A 22,075-nucleotide genomic window follows, 5' to 3' on the forward strand; every position below is an offset into this window, starting at 1 on the left:
TTTCTGTGTATAAGTCTTTTACATCTTTGGTTAAATTTATTCCTAGGTATTTGATTTTTTAAATTTAATTGTAAATGGTATTTGTTTCTTGATTTCCTCCTCAGATTGCTCATCATCAGTGGACAGAAATGCTACTGATTTTTGTGCATTGATCTTATACCCTGCGACTTTCTTAACTCATAAGTTCTGGAAGCTTTGTTATAGACTTCTTGGGGCTTTCTATGTATAGGATCATGTCATCTGCAGATAGTGAAATTTTAACTTCTTCCTTTCCTATTTGGATTCCTTTTATATCTGGGTCTTGCCTCAGTGCTTGAGCAAGTACTTCTAACAGAATGTTAAATAAAAGAGGTGATAGTGGGCATCCTTGTCTTGTTCCTGATCTTAGAGGGAAAGATTTTAGGATTTCACCATTGTAAATGATGTTAGCTGTGGGTTTTCATATATACCCTTTATTATGTTCAGAAATTTTCCTTCTATTCCCATCTTTTGCAGTGTTTTTATCAAGAAAGGGTGCTGTATTTTGTCAAATGCTTTTTCTGCATCTATAGATATGATTATGTGATTTTTTTCCTTCAATCTCTTTATGTGGTATATTACATTAATTGATTTTCTTATGTTGAACCATCCTTGCATACCAGGAATGAAGCCCACTTGGTCATCGTGTATAATTTGTTTAATGTGTTGTTGAATACTATTAGCAAGTATTTTGTTGAGGATTTTCGCATCTAGGTTCATTAGAGAGATTGGCCTGTAATTTTCCTTTCTTGTGGTGTCTTTGTTTGGCTTTGGTATTAGGGTAATGTTGGCATCATAAAATGAATTAGGCAATGTTCCTTCTATTTCAATTTTTTGGAAGAGTTTAAGCAAAATTGGTGTTATTTCTTCCAGAATGTTTTGTAGAATTCACCTGTGAAACCATCTGGCCCAGGGCTCTTCTTAGTTGGGAGGTTTTTAATGACTGATTCTATCTCTTTATATGTGATTGGTTTGTTGAGATCATCAATTTCTTCTTTCATCAATATAGGTTGCTTATGTGTTTCTAGGAATTTGTCCATTTCCTCTAAATTGTCTTTCTTGTTGGAATACAGTTTTTCAAAGTATCCTCTTATGATAGTCTTTATTTCTGTGGGGTCAGTGGTGATATCACCCTTCTCATTTCTTATTTTGTGTATTTGCATCTTCTCTCTTTTTTCCTTTGTTAGTCTAGCTAAGGGTTTGTCAATTTTATTCATCTTCTCAAAGAACCAGCTCTTTGTTTTGTTTATTTTTTCAAGTGCTTTCCTATTTTCTATTTCATTTAGTTCTGCTCTGATCTTTGTTTGGGGTTAGTTTTTTTTTTTTTTTTTTTTTACTAATTCCTCTAATAGTTCAGTTAGTTCTTCAATTTTAGCTCTTTCTTTTTTGATATATGAATTTATGACTATGAATTTCCTTCTCAGTACAGCTTTTGCTGCATCCTATAAGTTTTGATATGTTGTGTTATCATTTTCATTAGTTTCAAGGTAATTATTGAGATTACCTTGAAATTATTGAGATTTCCTCCTTGACCCACTGTTTTTCTAAGAATGTGTTGTTTAACTTTCATATCTTGGTGCCAAATCTGGGCCTCTGGCCCTTACTGATTTCCAGCTTCACTCCATTGTGGTCAGAGAAATTATTTTGTATGATTTCGATCTTTCTAAATTCATTGAGACTTTCTTTGTGGCCAGCATGTGGTTTACCTTGGAGAATGATCTATGCAAACTTGAGAAGAATGTATATCCTGATGTATTTGGGTGTAATGTTTTGTATATGTCTATTAGGTCCAGATCTTCTAATATGTTTCTTTATTGACTTTCTTTTGAGATGTTCTGTGCAATGGTGATAGTGGTGTGTTAAAATCCCCAACTATAATTGTAGAGGCATCTATTCCTTCACTTAGTTTCTCCAGTGTTTGCCTCATGTATTTGGAGGTGCCCTTGTTAGGGGCATAAATGTTTATGATTGTTCTTTCTTCTTGAAAGATTATCCCTTTCACTAATATGTAGTGTCCATCTTTGTCTCTCACAACAGTTTTGCATTTAATGTCTATTTTGTCTGATATTAATATAGCTACACCTGCCCCTTTTGGTGGTTGTTTGTCTATAAGATTGTTTTCTAGCCATTCACTTTCAATCTCCTTGAGTCCCTGGGTCTAAGATATGTTTCTTGTAGACAATATATAGATGGGTCATATTTCCTTATCCAATCTTCCAATCTGTGTCTCTTAACAGGTGAGTTTAATCCCTTAACATTTAGTGTTATTACTTTCAAGGAATTACTTATATTAGCTATATTGTCTTTGGATTTGTGTTTGTCATATGTTGTTTGATTTTTTTCTCTTTTTGTAGCTTTGGTTGTTCTTACACTCTCCTCCAAATCTGTCTCTCCTGTTTTTTTCTTTCCTCCTACAGAACTTCCTTTAGTATTTCTTGAAGGGCAGGTTTCTTGTTGACATACTCTCTTAGTTTCTGTTTACCTGTGAATAATTTGAACTCTCCATCATTTTTGAATGCTAGCCTTGCTGGATAGAGTATTCTTGGTTGGAAATTCTTTTCTCTTTAATACCTTGACTATGTTATACGACTGCCTTCTTGCCTCCATGGTTTCAGATGAGAAATCAGCACTTAATCTTATGGAACCTCCCTTGTATGTGATGGTTCTCTTTTCTCTTGCTGCTTTTAGTATTTTCTCTTTGTCTTGTGCATTGGATAATTTGACAAGTATATGTCTTGTGGTGGGCCTGTTGGAATTTGTGCTTTTTGTGGTGTGTTGTGCTACCTGGACATGTACATGCAATCTCCTTTGGTAGGTTTGGGAAGTTTTCAGGCATTATTTCCTCCAACACCCCTTCTGTCCCCTTTCTCTTCTCTTCTCCTTCTGGGATGCCTATAATGCATATGTTTGTGCATTTTGCATTGTCATTCAGGTCCCTAAGTCCCTGCTGGATTTTTCCTATCTTTTTATCAATTAATTCTACTATCTGTTTGATTTCAAATGTACTGTCTTCCACATCACTAATTCTTTCCTCTGCCTCTTCAAATCTGCTGTTATTTGCTGAGAGTGTATCTTTGATTTCTTGGAATGTGCTATTGATCCCCATCATATGTGTGTGATCTTTTTGTGCATTATCACAATTTCTTCTGTATGCTCTCCAAGTGTTTTCTTAATATGCTTAATCTCTTCCTTCACTTCATTGAATTGGTCCATGATACATGTTTTGAGAGCTTTAGTCACTTGTTCGATGTTCCACTTCTCTTCCTGGTTTTTAGTTTGTTCATTGGATTGGGCCATGTTTTCCTGATTATTGGTATGTTCTGTAATTTTTTGTTGCTGTCTGGCCATCATTTTATATTGGTGGATTTATTCTGTTGATTACCTTCTTTGTCTAGTCTTGGTGTTTAATTAGTTGTTTTTGTGTGCATGTTAAGTCTTTTTGTCACTTTTTTCATCTTATTCTATTTCCTTGTTGTTGGCTAAGTTCCCTCAAAGGAAAATATTAGGTCCAGAGAAAGCAAAAGGGGTAAGAAAAGAAAATTATAATAGTAGTATTGATAGTGAATGTTAACAGAAGAACCATGTGAGATCTAGGAGAATGGATTTTGAACTCATGTAAGGTATGTATAGTTATAACTGTAAAAATGTGGAGTACCTATAATGAGATACTAAACTGAACATGGGGAGCAATATACTATGAATTAAAAGGTCAATGTGGTCAGGAGAGAGGGAAAAAGAAAAGAGAGGACAATAATATAAAGAGCGAATAAATGATAGAAAACAGTTTAGAGGTAGATAAAAAGTCAGAAATATTGGGGGCTAAACAGAGAGGTGGAATGTAAGAGAAACAATAAATTATGAAGGAGAGAATGATATAAAGGAAAGGGGATAGTGTTGGTAGCCAAAATCAGTACACACAGAAAAGAGAAAATTGAGGATGAGGAAGCACAGCAAATAAGAAATGTTGCCTGCAGTACTAATATAGAAAAAGAAAAAAGAAAAAGAAAGAGTTAAGAAAAAAAAGCAGAGTAAGAAAAAGAGAAGGGAGAAAAAAGAAAAAGAAAAAAAAAGGGCATGTGGGGGATAAAGAGGGAAAAAAAAAACAACAAGAAAGCAAACCAACAAAAAAGACCAGACAAGCCCTCAGACAAAGAATCCTCTTTGCAATTGAATAAACTGCTTAGGAGTCTGACCATCCCCCTTTCTCCCTTCCTTACTTCCCTCTCTCCCAAGGTAGCAGGAAGGCTGCATGAGGGCGCCTGTAGGAAATTCAAATTAGTCCCTGGTGAACCAACACGCCTGAGAAAATAATGTCTCTTAATTTCTTGAGAAAGCACCCACCCCTTGCCAGGAACCCTAAATATGCTTTTGGAAGCCTGTAAAGCACATCTTACTGTCTCTCTCCCTTAGGTGTGCTACAAGGGGGCTAGTTAATTTTCTGACTTCACCTTCTCCCAGACCAAGTTTCCGATCCCAGGGCGTTTAGGTAAATTGGGCTCTCTCACCAGATTTGCCTCTGTTCTCTTCCTAGGCTCTCCCCAAGTCAGCTGATATGCTCCTCCAAACTCAATAAAGGCGGGGGGGAGGGGACCAGAAAATTGAACCTGCACTCCTTGCTCCCCTCTGCACCTCCCACCTAAACTCTCCCACTCCCGGAGTTAGTTTACGACTAGAGGAGTAGGGCAATGCCAGTTTACTGGGAGTGCAGGGCTCAGGAAACAGAGGCCCTGGAGAACGTGGACTTCGGGTATGTAGGTCTGTGAAACGCGGGCCGCAGGGGTTCAGGGAACGCAGGCTTGGAGTTCACGTGTTTGGGGAACATGGGGCTTGGAAACTCCACCCCATGACTGAGCAGTTCTTAGTGAACACCACGGCTCTGAGTCCTAGGGGGAAGGGATTTACCTTCCCATGGCTTCCGAGTTCAGTGTTAGAAGCCCGCAGTTCTACGTTGAGCAAACATCAGTTCTGCTGTGGTCTCGCCAGATCGATGTCCAGACACCTCCCACCCTGCAGGTTCCCGAAACAGCCCACTCCGGCAGGACTCCCTCACCCCACGGCTGGTCCTTTGTAAGAGAGATGACGACAATGTACTTACTCAGACACCATCTTGCCCCACCTCCACCTACCACAAGGTCTTGAAGACGTTTTCCTACATTTTCTTCTAAGAGCTTTATAGTTCTACCTTTTATATTTAGGTCTTTGATCCATTTTGAGTTAATTTTTTGTATAAGGTGTGAGATAGGGGTCTTCTTTCTTTTGGATATGGATATCCAGATCTCCTAGCATCATTTATTGAATACACTGTTCTTACTTAGTGGGGTGAGTTTGACAGGTTTGTCAAAAATCACTTGACCGTAGCTGTGAAGGTCTCTTTCTGACCCATCAGTTTGGTTCCGATGGACTACATATCTGTATTTATGTCAGTACCATGCTTGTTTTTTTTTTTTGTTTTTTTTTTTACCACTGTAGCTAGGTAATATGATTTAAAGTCCAGAAGTGAGAGTCCTCCAACTACAGTTTTCCTTTTTAAGATGTTCCTGGCTATCCAGGACCCTTAGCCTTCCAAATAAATTTGATAGTTGTGTTTTCCATTTGTTTAAAAAATGGTTGGGAAGTGGATGTGGCTCAAGCAATTGGGCTCCCGTCTACCATATGGGAGGTTCAAGGTTCGAGTTTCAGGGCCTCCTGGTGAAGGCAAGCAGACCTGTGTCGCAAGCTGGCCTGAGTGGAGAACTGGCCCAGGCAGAGTGCTGGCTTGCACAGGAGTGCTGGCCCATGCAACAAGCTGGCCTGAGTGGAGAGATGGCACAGCAAGATGACACAACAGGAAGAGACACAGAGGAGAGACAATAAGAGACACAGTAGACCAGGTTGTTGAGGTGGTGCAAGAGATTTAGCACCTCTCTCTCATGCTGGAGCGTCCTGGGATCAGTTTTCGGTACTGCCTAAAGAGAAGAAAAGCAGATACAGAAGAATGTATAGCAAATGGACACAGAGAGCAAATAATGGGGGTGGGGGGTGGGGGGTGGGATAAATAAAAATTGCTGGTGGAATTTTTATGGGATTGCATTGAATTTGCATATCAATTCGGGTAGAATTGACATCTTAATATTTAGTCTTCCAATCCATGAACATGGAATGTTCTTCCAATTATTTAGTCTTTTTGTTTTTAAGTAAAGTATTGTTTATATGCATGCATTAGACCAAGCAACTTAAGCTTTCAACAGTTTTCAAAATTAAATCACAGTACAGCTAAACAATGAGTGGGGTTGTTCTGATGAGGTATTATTTTGACATTTTGATATCATAAGGTGTTTCCCAGTATCCAATGTCTTTATCATCGTGAGAAGACCAGCAGCCTCTCATATCCTGCTAGTTCAATACAGAATGCCTGTACTTCAATAACAAAGTCCTGCACATTAATAACTTTGTTACAGATTAAAGGTTGGAAAAAGATACACACAAGTTGCACCAAACCATTCTGCATATGTTTATCCTTAATTTGTTCACCAGTAGAGATGCAATTTGATATATAAAGGTGAATAAATTCAGGAGGTAGATCAACAGTGGTAGTTAATTTACAAATTCTATAGAATGTAAGGACATATCCATATTGACCAGAACTGAAAAATCTTCAGTTATCTGGCTGGTCTGCATAATTTCAGTAACATTTCTATAGTGACTAGAGGATTCTTTTCAAAGAGGTCAGTTTGGCTGGAGTGAGGACAATATCATAAACAAGTATGGAATCTTTTGCCATCATTCACTTGATGTCTACACCAGTGTTATTCTTTTTTTTTTTTTAACAAATCAGTTTTATTGACATATTAATAAAGCACACAATTCATCTAAAGTGTACAATCAATAGTATTTGGTATAATCACATAGTTGTGCATTCCTCACTTCAGTCACCATTAGAGCATTTTCATTATTTCCATAATAGTAATAATAAAACAGAAAAACAAGAAAATTCTTCACCTCTCAATCTTTCCCTGTTTTCCCTGCCAGTGTTATTCTTAACAAACATTGATTTGTCCCTTGAATCGCACGGTCAGGCTCCGTCGGATTTAGCCAAGCCAATTCATCCTCACCAATATGGAGAGGGGGAGGTGGACGAGTAAAACCTGGCCACAGTGGCTTTCAATCGATGGCTTTGATCCACTGGCTAAAGCTTCGGTGATCTGAAAGGCAACGGAGTTGTCAAAGTCAGAATTGGAAGAATCCGGGTCTGGGTCACTGAGGACACTAGGCAAACTGACCCTGCTCCAGGTGGGCAATTCAGACGGGTGGGTGTTGAGCCAAGGCCTGCAGAAGCCCGCTAATGTCCACGGACTGGCCCATGTTTCCAACGCCATCGAAGCGATCTGGCGCGGAGTCATTTTAAAGAGCTCCCTTGTTGTCAGCATCAGCTGGGAACGAAAAAACTCTCCTGGTGGAATTATAGGAGGTGAAAGCTTGAGAGCGGCTATCTGTTGGCTCCTGGATTGAACAGGGGTGCGAAGCTGGGGGTGAAGGGGGTTGGCCGCGAGCTCCTAAGTGCGGTTGGTACATCTCCCAGATGGGTAGAGGCCCTGGGCAGCAGATTTCGCTCTGGCAACAGCAGGATGAGCACGGAGCCCAGGCGGGAGTGGTCCGCCTTGGTGAAGTAGTGGTGGAAGGCAGTGGACAATCCCGCGAAGGTGATGCTGCTGCCTGACTCCTCCAAGATGATGCTCTATTTAGGTGTTATTTATTTATTTATTTACTTTACTTTTATTTTAAAATTTCTTTTTGCAGTGCATTTTAGTTCTCTGAATGCATGTGCTTTACATCTATGGTTAAGTTTGTTTCTAAATATTTGATTCTCTTAGTAGCTATTGTAAATGGAATTTTGTTTCTGACTTCCTCCTCAGATTGCCCATTTCTGGTGTAAAGCGACACCATTGAATTTTTAATATTGATCCTGCATCCTGACACTCTACTGAAATCATTTATTAGCTTTAGCAACTTTGTTGTAGATTTTTGGGATTTTCTAGGTATAGGACCATATCATCTGGGAATAGCGAAAGTTTTACTTCTTCCTTTCTGATTTGGATGCCTTTTATTTCTTTTTCTTGCCTGACTAGCTAGAACCTCTAATACTATACTGAACAACAGTTGTGACAGTGGGCATCCTTGTTTTGTCCCTGATCTTAATGGGAAAGCTTTCAGTCTTTCACCATTGAGTACAATGTTAGCTGTTGGTTTTTCATATATTGCCTTTATCATGGTGAGAAAATTTCTTTCTATTCTTATCTTTTGGAGTGTTTTTATCAAGAAAGGATATTGTATTTCATCAAATGCCTTTTCTATGTCAATCAATAGAATCATGTTATTTTTCTTCTTTAATTTATTAAAGGGGTGTGTTTTGCTGATTGATTTTCTTGTGCTGAGCCACCCTTGCATGCCTGGTATAAAACCCTGTTGATCATGATGATTACTTCTTTTAATGTGTTGTTGGACCCAATTAGCAGGTATTATGTTGAGCATGTTTGCACACATATTCATTAGGGAAATGGGTCTGTAATTTTCTTTTTTTGTATTATCTTTACCTAGTTTTGGTATGAGGGTGATATTAGCTTCATAGAATGAGTTGGTAGCTTTCCTTTTTGTTCAGTTTTTTGGAAGAGTTTGAGTAAGATTGCATTCAATCTTCTTTGAATGTTTGGTAGAACCCACATGCAAAACCATCAGGTCCTGGCCTTTTCATTTTGGGGAGTTCTTTGATTGGTTTATTGAGATCTTCTATTTCTTCTAGGGTCAGTGTAGGTTGTTCATATGTTCCTAGGAATTTTTAATTAATTAATTAATTTTATAAAGATTTATTTTATTTATTTCTCCCCACCCCCTCATTCATCATCTTTATTTCTTTAGGCGGCACTGGGAACTGAACCAGGGACCTCTGACGTGGGAGGCACCTAATCATTTGAGCCACCTCTGTTCCCTGCTTTGTTGTGTCTCTCATAATGTTTTTTTCTCTTGTGTCTCTTGTTGTGTCAGTTTGCCATGCCTGCCTGTCGCATCAGCTCACTGTCTTGCTCATCTTCCTGATGATGACCCAGGAACCTCTGCTCCCTGCCTTTGTTGTTTCTCTCATGTTTTTCTTCTTGTGTCTCTTGTTGCATCATCTTGTTTTGTCAGCTTGCTGCACCTGCACATCACACCTGCTTGCTCTCTTCTTTAAGAGGCACCAGGAACCAAGCTATGAACCTCCATCTGGTAGGTGGGAGCACAATTGCTTGAGCCACAGGTGCTTCCCAGAATTTTTCCATTTTGTCTACATTGTCTAGTTTGTTGGCATACAGTTGTTCATAGTATCCTCTTATGATCTCTTTTATTTCTATGGGGTCATTAGTAATGTTCCTATATTCATATTCATTTTTTATTTCATTTATTTGCATCTTGTCTCTTTCTTTGTCGGTCTAGCTAAAGCTTTATTAATTTTGTTAATCTCTCTCTCTCAAAGAACCAACTTTTGGTTTTGTTAATTCTCTATTTTTTTTTGTTCTCAAATTCATTTATTTCTGCTCTGATCTGTATTTCATTCCTTCTACTTGCTTTGGGAATAGTTTATTGTTCTTTTTCTAGTTCCTCCAGTTGTGTAGTTTTGTCATTGATTTTAATGTTTCCCTCTCTTAATGTAAACATTGAGGACTGTAAGTTTCCTTCTCAGCATTGCCTTTGGTACATCCCCTAGGTTCTGATATGTTGTGTTCTCATTTTCATTCACTCTAAGATATTTATTGATTTCTCTCCCAATTTCCTTTTTACCCACTGATTATTTAAGAATGTTTTGTTTAATCTCCATATATTTGTGAATTTTCTATTTTTTTCACCTCTTGTTAATTTCCAACTTTGTTCCATTATGATCAGAGAAAGTGCTTTGTATAATTTTGATCTTGTAGAATTTATTGAGATCTGCTTTGTGACCCAACATATAGTCTATCCTGGAGAAGGAACCATGAGCTCTTGAGAAGAATGTATATCCTGCTGTTTGGGGGTGCAATGTTCTATACATGTTTATTAGGTTTAGTCCATTAATCATATTATTCAAGCTGTCTGTTTTTTCATTGATCCTCTGCCCAGATGGTCTATCCATTGCTGAGAGTGGTGTATTGAAGTCTCCAACTTTTATTGTAAACATATCTATTTCTCCCTTCAGTTTTTTCAGTGTTTGGCTCATATAATTTGGGACATCCTAGTTAGGTGCATATACATTTATAGTAGTTATTTCTTCCTGGTGAATTGCCCCTTTTATCAATATATAATGTCCTTCCTTGTCTCTAGTAACAGCTTTTATTTTCTTTTTTAAAGATTTATTTTTTGTTTATTTCTCTCCCCTTACCCGCCCCCCCAGTTGTCTGCTCTCTGTGTCCATTCGCAGTGTGTTCTTCTGTGACTGCTTCTGTCCTTATCAGGATCTATCCTTATCAGGAATCTGTGTTTCTTTTTGTTTCGCCATCTTGCTGCGTCAGCTCTCCATGTGTGTTGCACCATTCTTGGGCAGGCTGCACTTTCTTTTGCACTGGGTGGCTCTCCTTACAGGGCGCACTGCTTGTGCGTGGGGCTCCCCTATGTGGGGGACACCCCTGCGTGGCAGGGCACTCCCTGCGCACGTCAGCACTGCACATTGGCTAGCTCCACATGGGTCAAGGAGGCCCTGGGTTTGAACTGCGGACCTCCCTTGTGGTAGGCGGATGCCCTATCCATTGGGCTGAATCTGCTTCCCCAGCTTATCTTTTAAAGTTTATTTCATTTGATGTAAGTATAGCTACTCCAGCTTTTTTGTTTTTTGTTTTTCTTTTTGGTTACTGCATGCATGGAGTATCTTTTTCCAGCCTTTCACTTTCAATCTATTGGTACCCTTGTGTCTAAGATAAGTCTCTTGTACACAGCATATAGATGGCTCATATTTTCTTATCCATTCTGCTAGTCCGTGTCTTTTGATTGGGGAGTTTAATCCATTAAACTCTGTAAAGGCAAGTCTTATTTCATCCATTTTGACCTTTGGGTTTTATCTGTCATATTTTATTTTCACCACTCTTTACACTTTTAGTCGCTTTTACTGATATAATCTTCATTTCTGGACTGTCTTCCAAGCCTTTCTCTCCTGTCTTTTCAGGCTGTAACTCTCCCTTTAGTATTTCCTATGAAGCTGGTCTCTTGGTTACAAACTCTCTCAGTTTCTGTTTATCTGTGAATATTCTAAACTTTTCCTAATTTTTGAAAGACAATCTTGCTACATGTAAGATTCTTGATTGGCAGTTTTTCTTTTGTAGTATCGTAAATATATCATACACTGCCTTCTTGAGTCCATGGTTTTTGATGAAAAATTAACACTTAATTTTATTGGGTATCCCTTGTATGTTATGCATTGCTTTTCTCTTGCTGCTCTGTCTTTGTCTTTGGCATTTGACATTCTGATTAGTATGTGTTTCTAAGTTGATCTATTCAGATGGGAGTACATTGTACTTCTTGGACATGGATATCTATGTCCTTCAATAGGGTTGGGAAATTTTCTACCATTATTTCTTCAAATATTTTTTCTGCCCCTTTTCCCTTCTCTTCTTCTGGGACCCATGACATATACATTTACATGTCTCTTGCTGTCATTTGGTTCCCCAAGATCCTGTTCAAGTTTTCCATTCTTTTCTTCATCTATTCTTTTGTATGTTCACTTTCAGAGGCTGTGTCTTCAAAATGACCGATCCTTTCTTCTGCCTCCTTAAATCTGCTATTATATGTCTCCAGTGTATTTTTAATTTCATTTATTGTGCCTTTATAATAAAATCTGCTCTTTTTCTATATTTGCTTTCAAATTCTTCTTTGCTCACCCACTGTCTTCTTTTTTTAAAAAAGATTTATTTTTAATTTATTTATTCTCCCCCTCATTGTTTTATGCTCACAATCTTCTCTCTGTGTTCATTTGCTGTGTGCTCTCTGTGTCTGCTCATGTTTAGGAGGCACCAGGAACTGAATCTGGGACCTCCCATGTGGGAAAGAGGCACTTAATTGCTTGAGCCACCTCAGCTCCCTGATTTGTTGTCTCTCATTGTCTTTCCTCTTTGTGTCTCCTTGTTGCATCATTTTGTTGCATCAGCTCACCATGCCTGACTGTAGTGCCAGTTTGCTGTCTTGCTTATCTTCTCCAGGAGGCACCAAGAACTGAACCCAGGACCTTCTATGTAGTAGGTGAGAGTGCAATTGCTTGAGCCACATCCACTTCCCCCAATGTCTTCTTAATATCCTTAATCTCTTCAGTCATTCATTGAATTTATTAAGGAGATTTGTTTGAACATCTATGATGAGTTGCCTCAATTCCTTTATGTCATCTAGAGGCTTATCTTCTTTTCTTTGACTGGACCATAGCTTCCTATTTCTCAATCTGGATTGTAATTTTTTGTTGGTGTCTTGGCATCTGGCTAACTAGATGTATTTATTCTGGGTGCAGTTTCTTTCGTCAGTTTAGGGCACTCTTGCCCCTTCTCCCTTGCTAGTTGTGTAGTAGGAGCTGAGAATAAAGTTGTTACTGTAAGTTATAGAGCCTGAAGCTGTCCCAGGTGCTAATAAAGCATCTCTCACCTTTCTCCTCTGCCAGGAGTAAGGACAATAGTCCTTGCAGTTGTGTGTAATAACCCAAGCCACACATGCCAAGACTATCTGTAGTTTTCGGAGAGACAGATGAAGCTTCATGCTCCTTCCTCACTGCCTGGGGCAGGGATGGAGCTGCAGGTTTGGGCAACAGTCAATGCCATGTGGGTCTAAAAGGATGGCAGTTGCCCAGGTAGATTGACGTATCACCAGATCCCCACTTCCCCTTCCATGAGGGAGATGGACCCTCTGGAGTGACCACCAATGTAATTCATGTGGGCTGGACGTGTCTGCAGTTGCCCTGAGAAGCTAAGGGAGTTCTGTCCATTTTGCCCCTTAGGAGGTAGGGATGCATCTATTGGTACCCAACAGTTCAGTTTCTGCAGGCCAAAAGTGCCTACTGTTGCCTAGAAATGCTGAGGAAACACAGCTCCCCTCCTATCATACTTGGGGGTGGGGATGGAGCTTCAGGTGGTCAAGTATTTAGTCTGTGTGGGTTGAAGATGCCTGCAGCTGTGCAGAGAGATTGAAGAAACACCAGCCTCCTCCTATCCTATGGGGAAAGAGGGGTGCGATGGAGTCAAAGACAATCAAAAAACTAGTTCATGTAGACCAAAAGCATCAGCAGTTGCACAGAGAGGCCAAGGAATCACAGCTCCTCTCCTATCCTATTAGGGTGCAGGGTTGAGCCCAAGGTGTCCAACTATTCAGTCTGTGCTGGCCAAAAGTGCCTGCAGTTACCCAGGGAGCTTCCTCCCTGTTAGAGGTGGTGCTGGAGCCTAGCCTAGGGCTGCAGTCCAATCTGAGTGGAAAGTAGTTGGTCCCTACCATCATTGTGATTTTCAGTCAACTCTACTTCCCCTCATGCCAGAGGCAGAGTTAAAATGGTGGCTACTGGCCTCTTTCCAAGTTGGACAGGTTCAAACATTAGCTGTTCTTAGGATTATGCTTTAACCAGCCAAATTTACTAATCAGTTGCTGAAGTTAGTGACTAACTCTCTCTTCCTCTCCTGTTTTTGGGAAATGAAGCTTCCATCTCTAGCCACAGAAGAGCTCCCATATGGGAACCAGCCCCCATGGCATGGAGTGCTATACTAATGAATCCTCACTGCAGATAGGCAGTCTTATCCTTCCATTCTTTCGAGGATGTTGCAGGATGCTCTTCTGGTCTCCTGGGCACCCCCAAACAGGTGTTTTAGATAGTTCTGGATGATTACAATCTGCCATGTATCATGAGCTAACTCTTGGAGCTCCTTACTCAGCTGCTATCTTGTCCCTTTCCCTAGAAATTTTTAATGACTGATAAGAGGCTACTCTTGTGCCATGAGACTGGAGAAGTGCTGGTACCTTCCCAAGGTTTCATCCAGGGCAGAGAAAGCTCATGGAGAAAGGTTGAAAGGATAGTGGGCAACAGTACCACATAGAGTCAAGCTTAATTGATAAAAGGATTACATGTAAAACCACTAGAATAAAGACTTTTCCCCAAGAGAAAGTTTAGAAGAGAGAAGAACAGGATGCTGAGGTCAGTACCTAGGGGAACATTAACATTTAAGAGTAAGAGAGTGGCCTAGACGTACAAAGCAGAGTTTTTAAAAAAGATTTATTTATTTATCCCCCACCCCCTTGTTGTTTGTGGTCACTGTCTGCTTTCTGTGTCCATTTGCTGTGTGCTCTCTGTATCTGCTTGTCTTCTCTTTAGAGGCACTGAGAACTGAACCCAGGACCTCCCATGTGGAAGAGAGGCACTCAATCACTGGAGCCACTTCAGCTCCCTAGTTTGTTGTGTCTCTCGTTGTCTTCTTCTTTGTGTCTCTTTTGTTGTGTCATCTTGTTGCATCACCTCACTGAGCTTGCCCGCCACACCAGCTTGCCCTTTCCAGGAGGCACCAGGAACTGATCCTGGGACTTCCCCTGTGGTAGGCAGAAGCCCAATTGCTTTCCCAAATTAGAGTTTCAAGGAAAGAGTAAGTAATCAGGAGTGCAGATTCATCCAGGTGAATTAATTAGAAAAAGATCTAATTGGGAATATGGAGGCCCATCAATGACCTTCATCATTACTTGTTGGAAGGAATTGTGGAGTGAATTAGTGCATGAAGAAATAGAGACTTAGAAGCTCAGCAGAGAAGAGAAAGAGAGAGATAAGACTGTACTGAAGACAAATGCAAGGAAAGTGTAGGGGAGGTGTTTTTTTATTTAAAGAATGAGAGATTTGAGCATTTTCTTAGGTTATAGAAGGGAGACCAAGAGACATAGAAGTGATTGATGGAGCTAGTTTGAAGAGAGGAGGCTGTGTGGGTGATGTATATTTGATTTTGATATGGAGGACTGTTCTTCATAGCTCTTAAATCAAAATACTGTAGGACTTGGCATAGTTAGCAGTAATATTTTGATGATGTTCTTTCATCATTTGTAACAAATGTTCCTCAACAACGCAAGGTATTGGTGGTGGGGTGATGAATGGGAGGTCTGTGTGTTATGCATGATTGTTCTGTAAAGCCCATAACTTTTCTAATGAAAAATTAATGAAGGACTGGGCAACACATATTCCTAGGATATGTCATAAGGTATATAAAACTACAGGGAAAGCACTGTACATCTTTCTAGAGGATTTATTATTTGGCAAATTATTTAAAACATTTTAAAATTGAAAGAGACATACATATACTTTGCATTCACATTTAGGATTACTTCACTGGAAACTTTGAAAATCACTGAGGTAGGTCCTAAATTTCATCCTTTTGCTGACTCTCTTAACTGGCTGTACTACATGAAATGAAAAATGACAAAGAGCTTAAAAAGATTAAAAAGACAACTTGAAGGGGCTCCTGATGGCTCAAGATGGTTTGAGCAACAAACGCAAATACCACAAAGATATGAATCTATGAGAAATGTATATATGAATATTTGTATATATACACATGTAACAGACACACAAAAGCATATATTACTCTAAATTCATAATGAAAAACCAAAAACCTTGTTGGTGACCTTTGACATTTGCTAGGTCACCAGCTCATTGGACAGAAAATAGAAAAGAAAAACATTACCCTACTTTCCCATATATACTATATTTCAAGGTAACCAAATGGTTGATGAGGAAGGGTTCTTTATAGAAAAGTTCCAGCTATTACAAATAGAAGCTATGAAATATACAGAGAAGCATAACTTTGCATGCCCTGATAAAATAATGGAGCCAGACATACATTATCAATGCATGCTGAAACAATTACATGAAAAGTTAATGGGGAGGGTATGACAGTAGTTGAAAGGAAAAGTATAAGGACATGTATATTACTAGATGGAAAGCTAAAAATTGTAACATGGGACTGTATAACAGTAAAAACTTATAAAATACAAATATGAGTGATATTGCATATATAAGACTGTTTTATAAAATATAAATATAAATATACTAGAGAAGGAAACAGAATAGCAACTATGTACAGAAAGGGAAGCATAGAGAGACTGAGAGGTGATGAGTTTTGTTTGACTGGTTTTTGTTTTTTAGTATTATTATTACTGAAATAATAAAAATGCTCTTAAAATGATTAAAGTGATGAATACACAACTATGTGATTATACCAAATACCATTGATTGTATACTTTGGATGGATTTACGTTTTTTTAATATGTAGCAATAAAATTTATTTTTTAAAAAGTTGATGAGGAACTTTCTATGGATGGACTAGGCTGACACACCTAAACCTGTTGATCAAATCAGAAGTGAGACAACTATACATTATGTGCATCCTGAGAATAGTACAACATGAAGTATACATGAATCACTGTAAATGAAGTAGTCTTGTCAAAAGAATCTAATCAAGACTATCTCATGATCAGTTTATAGGAAATATGGGGGTGTGAGAGGTACAAAATAGAGGAACTTGTTAAACCACATGAAGAGGCTGCAGTCAAAGTCAAATTGTAGGAAGTTCTACAGGACATATGACCCAGTTTCTTCAATAAATGGCATAATTGGGAGTTGCAGGGAACCTGTTATATATTAAAAGATACTTAAGAGATATAAAAGCAAATGCAATATGTTAACCTTGTTTGGATCCTGATTCAAACAAACCAATTAGAAAAGGACTTTTTGAGACAACTGGAGAAATTTAAACACAGACTCTGTATTAGTTTCTAAAAGTAGCTAAATAAAGATTGAAGTGTATCACACTAATGCAAAATTTTAATAATAGGGAAAAACTGTTTGAGGGGAGTAGCTCAAACTCAGAAAGTACAGGAACTCTGTACTTTTGCGTGTTTTTTTTCTGTTAACCTACAATTTCTCTAATAAAAAAAGATTAGAGAGAAAATGATAGATATTGAAGACATTAACTGTCATTATTAAATATAGAGACAGAATTGATGGTTTCTGAAGAAAAACAGAACAAATGAAACAGAAAAAATGAAAATACGAATAGCAACAATAAATGTTATATATATAAAATTACATAAATAGGAAAAATAGTTTTCTCATTTGTTTGCTTGTTGTTTGTTCTTTTTGTTTTTAGGAGGCACTGGGAACTGAATCCAGGACCTCCCTTGTGGGAAGCAGGTGCTCAATCACTTGAACCACATCCACTCCTCTATTGGTAATTTTTAAACAGAGCATATAAATGGGTTAAAAAATTTTATGTATTTTTATTGTGATAACATATATATAACATGAAATTTACCATTTTATACATTTTAAATGGCATTAATTGCATTTGCAATATTGTGCTGCTATTGCTATAATCTATTACCAACTTTTTTAGCAACCCAAACAGAAACTCTGTACCCATTAAGCAATAAATCCCCATTCCTCCCACCCTCTCCCAAGCCTCCAGTAACCTGTATTCTAGTTTCTGTTCTAGATATTTCATATAAGTGGAATCATACAATATTTGTCCTTTTGTGTCTAGCTTATTTCACTTAGCATAAAGTTTTTGAGGTTCAACAATGAATGTGGGGAAGTGGACTTGGCCCAGTGGATAGGGCATCCGTCTACCACATGGGAGGTCCACGGTTCAACCCCGGACCTCCTTCACCCGTGTGGAGCTGGCCCATGCGCAGTGCTGATGCACACAAGGAGTGCTGTGCCACGCAGGGGTGTCCCCTGCGTAGGGGAGCCCCACGCACAAGGAGTGTGCCCCGTAAGGAGAGCGGCCCAGTGCGAAAGAAAGTTCAGCCTGCCCAGGAATGCTGCCACACACTCGGAGAGCTGACACAACAAGATGACGCAACAGAAAAAAAGAAACACAGATTCCCGTGCCACTGACAACAACAGAAGTGGATAATGAAGATGATGCAGCAAATAGACACAGAGAACAGAAAACTGGGGTGGGGGGAGGGGAGAGAAATAAAGAAATAAATCTTTAAAAAAATTAAAAAATAAAAATCCTGAAAAAAGTGAATACGCAATGTATTTAACATTCAAACATCATTAAGACATGCAATATGACCATTTTACTGAGTGCTTATCCTTACCTAAGATATGATCACTTGTTGAGGCTTAGCAACAGGATCCAGTTCACACTTAGTACTAATTAAATACTTTATTGAATAAATACAATACTAAACAAAAAGCTTTCAAGTGTTTTCTTTAAAAAATTCATTTTAGAGGCCTTTCTATTTTTTTAAAAATTATTTTTCACTTATTTCTCCTCTCCCCTTCCCCCCCATTGTCTGCTCTCTGTGTCCATTTGCTGTGTGTTCTTCTGTGTCTGATTGCATTATCTGGCAGAACTGGGAAACAGCGTCTCTTTTTTGTTGTGTCATCTTGCTGCATCAGCTCTCCATGTATGAGGTACCACTCCTGGGTGGGCTGCGCTTTTTTCACATGGGGCAACTCTCCTTGAGCGTGGGGCACCCTTACATGGGGGCGCCCCTGCATGGCAGGGCACTCCTTGTGTGCGGCAGCACTGTGCATGGGCCAGCTCACCACACAGGTCAGGAGGCCCTGGGGATCGAACCCTGGACCCTCCATATGATAGACAGATGCTCTATCAGTTGAGCCACATCCACTTCCCATTAGAGGCCTTTCTTTTTAGGCTAATGACAAACACAACAGAGGCAGATATGCTAGTTTAATGTAATTAGTTGATTATTTTTATACAGCACTTACATATGTTTGGTCCACATGTTTATTATTAAATGATAGAGAACATCTAATACGGCCATGTCTAGAGAACCAGGAAATAAATTTGTAGGAAAGAAAGATTTTACACATGGAGTCAGTAAGGACTGTATCGGTAGGCTCACATGATCCGTAGGAGCCTAGTGTATCAGGCTTGGACAATGGACAGGGACCAGTGCTAGGCAGCACAGACACTGACACTATATGCTGCCACTACCCCTGGACACAGCTGCTGCTGCTAAGACACCACAGCATAAATCTGTTCTCAGGTCTTTCTGTCATTGGTTCAGACTCAAAATGCCTGGCGTGAGTGTCTGATTGGCTAAATTCGGGTCAGGAACTTGTGCCTTGGCTGCCAAGGGAAGGAATAAGGACCTCCTTGCTTTGGTTTCTGTTATGGGAGTCAGTGTCCCTCTCCTACCAAGCATCATCAAAAACTAGGGAGAGGAGCGGATGTGGCTCAAGGAGTTAAGCACCTGCCTTCCACGTGGGAGGTCTCTGGTTAGGATCCTGGTGCCTCCTAAAGAAGACAAACAAACAATGAGCAAACAACAAGCAGGCAATGAGTAAAAAACGAGCAAAAACAAACAAAAAAACAATGAGCAAACAGATGAGGGGGGAAAAAACTAGAGAGAGCATTCAGCTGCTTGATAGCCAAAAATATACCACTAAGTTTCCAGGATAGTTCACCCCTGATAGACTTACCCTTGTGGAAGCAACAACAACAAAAAAGGCTACTGCCTAAAATAATGCAATGTTAACTATTATAATAAAAATGCACTAGCACTTCCCTGAAGAGGAACAGCCCAATGTTTTGTCAATTTCTTAATTCAGATACAAGCCTGGGGTCTCTAAATGATGTCTGCTTCTACTTTTCTCCTGAGATCCCCTTAAGGATTAATTACAAAGTTATACCTCCACAAGACCTAAACAAAATATTCTTTTCCCCTACTGTTTTATTGTGGAGGTGAAAGAAAGAAAAGTCTTTAACACATGTAAATATACACAGGACATAGCAAGGAAGGATATACAAATAGGAAGGTACAGACGGATAGACAGACAGAGGTGGGGGTTGTCATTTCTGCAACTGGTCATAGGCTGAAGCGGGTTTTTATGATTTCTCTTTTTCCACTATCATGTTTGCTTTGCTATCAACCAGTAAACCACCAGGCTGGAGTTCTTCACCCAGTTTGGTGACCTAAGCTTTTATTTCTGAGGGATCTGAGCTCCTGGTGGCCCTGCCTTAGCGTGGTTGTAGTAGTCTTCCATTAACTTTGATGCTGGATCCAGAAAATTCTCAGGGTTCCGTTTATACACCCAGTAACAGCTCTGAAAACAATGACAGGTAGAGGTGAGAATTGGTTCTCCCTGGCAAGGAAGTCACTGCTTCTTCAATCAGTGCACGAAATTTCATATGGTGAGAGTTGTCAACCGAACTGACATTTTCATGCAGTAACTTATTGGCTCAAACTTCAAGTTTTGTTTTTACAATTATGGGAATGTTGTCTGTAACTGAAAAACCGAGTACTAGAAAGTCCCTAAGATTCTGGCTGTGCCTTGCAATTGAGACTTGGAGATTTGATACGCTCTTTGTTTAAGTTATCCAGTCCCCTTCAGAGCAATCATTTCACTTCTCAGGCTGTGAATTCATACCATTAATTCTTCATGTCCTCCATCCTATTCTTTGACTGTGCATCCAATTCTTTTGATAGAGGAAGCCCTGCCCTTGATGGGCACTTCATTCTAAGAAATAATTCGAATAGCTATTTTACCCTGGTGAATACTGATCCTCAGAATCCTATTTATGAATACCATGGAATTGCCACTGCTTTCAGCCCTAGTTAGGCAAGATTATTAAATATGGGTCCTCCAGATTTCTTAAGGGCTTGTTGTCTGCAACTTATTCCCTGAGTGTCAATGTCTGCAATAGTCGTGGTTCTTACGTGAAAGCAACTGAAATCAATTAGAGCCATCCAGGTAGGGAAAAAAAGGCAATTTCTTTTTGGAAGGATATGGTCATGTGCCTGTGCCTGGGTGGTCAGGAGGAAGTCAGTCTCTTTTTGTTTGGCTTCAGTAGGAGGATGTTGGGGCCCCACCTCAGCGAGATTCAGATAATGGGGTATTTCCCAAATCCAGGATGGGGATTTCTATGCTGGACAGCTAAAACAAAACAAACACTCCACAAATGTCCACATTTTCTTATTTATGACTTCCTCTAGATTTAAGAGTTCTTCAGTCGAAACTTTTGAGATTTTTATGTGAAACACCCACCGTTCATGCAGATATTTCTTCTGCTCCTTTCCAATCTATATACCTGTTTTTGTTTTTTTTAATTATAACAGTGTCTGGAATGTCAAGCGAAACTACCTAATGTATTGGTAGCAGGCATTTTTGTGTTGGTCTCATTCTTAATAACAATGACTGAAATAATTTTTGTTAAGTGTGAGTCAATTGTTGGTTTGAGATTGTTTTAAAATCATGTATGAAATATCCCTCTATTCCTAGCATACTAGTCTAAAATCTGTATTTTACCAATGGTTTTTAAAACATCTATAGTAGATGATCCTACATTCTTATTTTTCCTTTGGTAAAATATATCAGTTGATTTTATCTTAAACTATCCTTGCTTTTAAAAATAAATCTTAATTTATAGTGTAAAATTTGTTGACTACACTCTGGATTTGATTTGCTAGTATTTTATTCATGATGGTTGCCTCTAAATGCCTATGCCATAGTCCTGTAAGGCCTCTTTTCTTTTTTCAGGGAATGTGATGGGATGGGGATGGGAGAGTGTGGTATCAGGATTATACTAGCTTTGTGATAACGACATGGAAATTTGCCATCTTTTAGTCTATGCTAGAACAATTTAGTGTGGAAACCATGTTCCTTGAAGATTTTTAAAAAACCCAACATCCTCAACCACAGAAAGTATCTGATCTCATGCCTTTTTGGGAGGAAACTGTGATAATTAACTTTCTTCCATGGTTATCAGACTATTCAGATTTTGTCTTGGGTTAATTTTCCTAATTTATGTTTTCCTAGAAAATCATCTACCTAATTACAATTTAAAAATGTAAATATGGGGAAGTGGATGGAGTTCAAGAAGTTCGCACCTGCCTACCATATGGGAGGTCCTGGGTTCAGTTCACAGTGCCTCCTAAAGAAGATGAGCAAGACAGTGAGCTGGTGCAATGGGCTGGTGCAGTGGGCTGATGCAACAAGATGACACAATGAGGAGACAAAACGAGGAAACAGAATGAGAGACACAGTAAGCAGGGAGTGGATGTGGCTTAAGCGATTGAGCACCTCCCTCCCACAGGGGAGGTCCCG

The 22,075-nt window shown here is 39.2% G+C and overlaps 1 pseudogene; it reads right to left on the reverse strand.

Moving 5' to 3' along the window:
• Window positions 1-6,303: 6,303 nt before the first annotated feature.
• LOC101425829 (CCR4-NOT transcription complex subunit 11 pseudogene) lies at window positions 6,304-9,308 on the reverse strand (annotated as a pseudogene).
• Window positions 9,309-22,075: the final 12,767 nt, after the last annotated feature.

This window comes from Dasypus novemcinctus, chromosome 14 (assembly GCF_030445035.2).
Source record: "Dasypus novemcinctus isolate mDasNov1 chromosome 14, mDasNov1.1.hap2, whole genome shotgun sequence".
Taxonomy (NCBI): Eukaryota; Metazoa; Chordata; class Mammalia; order Cingulata; family Dasypodidae; genus Dasypus; species Dasypus novemcinctus.